Source organism: Gavialis gangeticus, unplaced genomic scaffold, assembly GCF_001723915.1.
Source record: "Gavialis gangeticus isolate Ggan-Ray unplaced genomic scaffold, GavGan_comp1, whole genome shotgun sequence".
In the NCBI taxonomy this organism is placed as follows: domain Eukaryota; kingdom Metazoa; phylum Chordata; order Crocodylia; family Gavialidae; genus Gavialis; species Gavialis gangeticus.
The window spans coordinates 4816569-4817675 of record NW_017728983.1 but is presented as its reverse complement, the minus strand read 5'-3'; the positions used below and the strand labels follow the sequence as shown (position 1 = coordinate 4817675).

General features: G+C 48.1%; 1 protein-coding gene across 2 annotated transcripts in view; it reads left to right on the top strand.

Moving 5' to 3' along the window:
• NRROS (negative regulator of reactive oxygen species) overlaps window positions 1-1107 on the top strand; it is an 18132-nt gene that overhangs the window by 12470 nt on the left and 4555 nt on the right. The gene's annotated exons all lie outside the window — the stretch shown is intronic.

The window sequence follows — 1107 nt, the reverse complement described above, 5'->3', positions numbered from 1 at the left end:
TAGTACAATTGAGTGTTTGCTGTGATGTTGGGCTTGATTTTTACTTTTTATTTTTTCAGAAGTGCCAAGCACCTGTAGCTTCCACTCTGAAAACAAGCATTGTGGGCTAATCAGTGAAGTGGGCTTAGTGCTGTGCAAGAGGCAGTGGAAGATGCCCCCCAGGAGCTCCCATCTGAAGGGCTGGGTTTGACATACCAAGTTTTCTAGATTCTAGCTATTTATTCAGATGACTAAATAGGACCTGAGCTGCTGCTGTGGGTGCTGAGCCCCCCAGAGAACTTGGCTTTGTATGGGATGTCCCTTCTGTTATTCATTCCTGATGAAACCTAGTATATGACTCCACCACAAAACCAGTGTGTCCCTAACTCAGTCTGACTACCCCAAGTTTGCTACTCAGGCTAGAACAGCTGAAAAGGCAAAGTGACACAGCTTTTAGCTCAGGTTGGCAGCTCAAGTAAAAGTTATTGGGGAATATGAGGCTGAACTTGATACTAAGTCATGTCAGTCTCATCTTTGCTGCTATTGTGACTGGGTTTAGCCAGCCTATGGTAGGAACACGCTCCATTGCAGTGTAGATCTACCCTTAGATTTTATCTGCATTACGTCCCTGTGCTCCCAGAGATGGATACTCTTGAGTAACCCCATCCCACCTACATGAGCCAAACCTGACAGTGTGCCAGGAAAGCCTATCTGGGGCATCCCTTGATCTTTGGTATGACTGAAAGTGGCTGTGGGGGTTCTCCCATGAGTAGCTTCTATGATGCGTGCGAGCTGGAGGTTGGGGAGGGTGTGCTGGAAAGCAGGGTTCCTTGGCAGTACTGAGGACACGCTGTAAGCATACTCCTAAAGTCCAAAAGAAGAGGATGATCTGACTGAACACTTCTGGAGGAGGCCTGGGAAACACCATCAGCCCCTGCTTCCTCAGTAGAAGGCCACCCTGCTCTTCACCATCTGTCTAAAGGGCTCTCTCTTTCAGTGATTGAGGCAACCATTGCTGTGGTTACAGTTCAACACTTGTCCTATGAAGGAAGGGGAAGGGATTAGGGGAGTGGTAGAGAGAGAGCGAGAGAGAGAGAGAGAGAGAGAGAGAGAGAGAGAGAGAGTGTG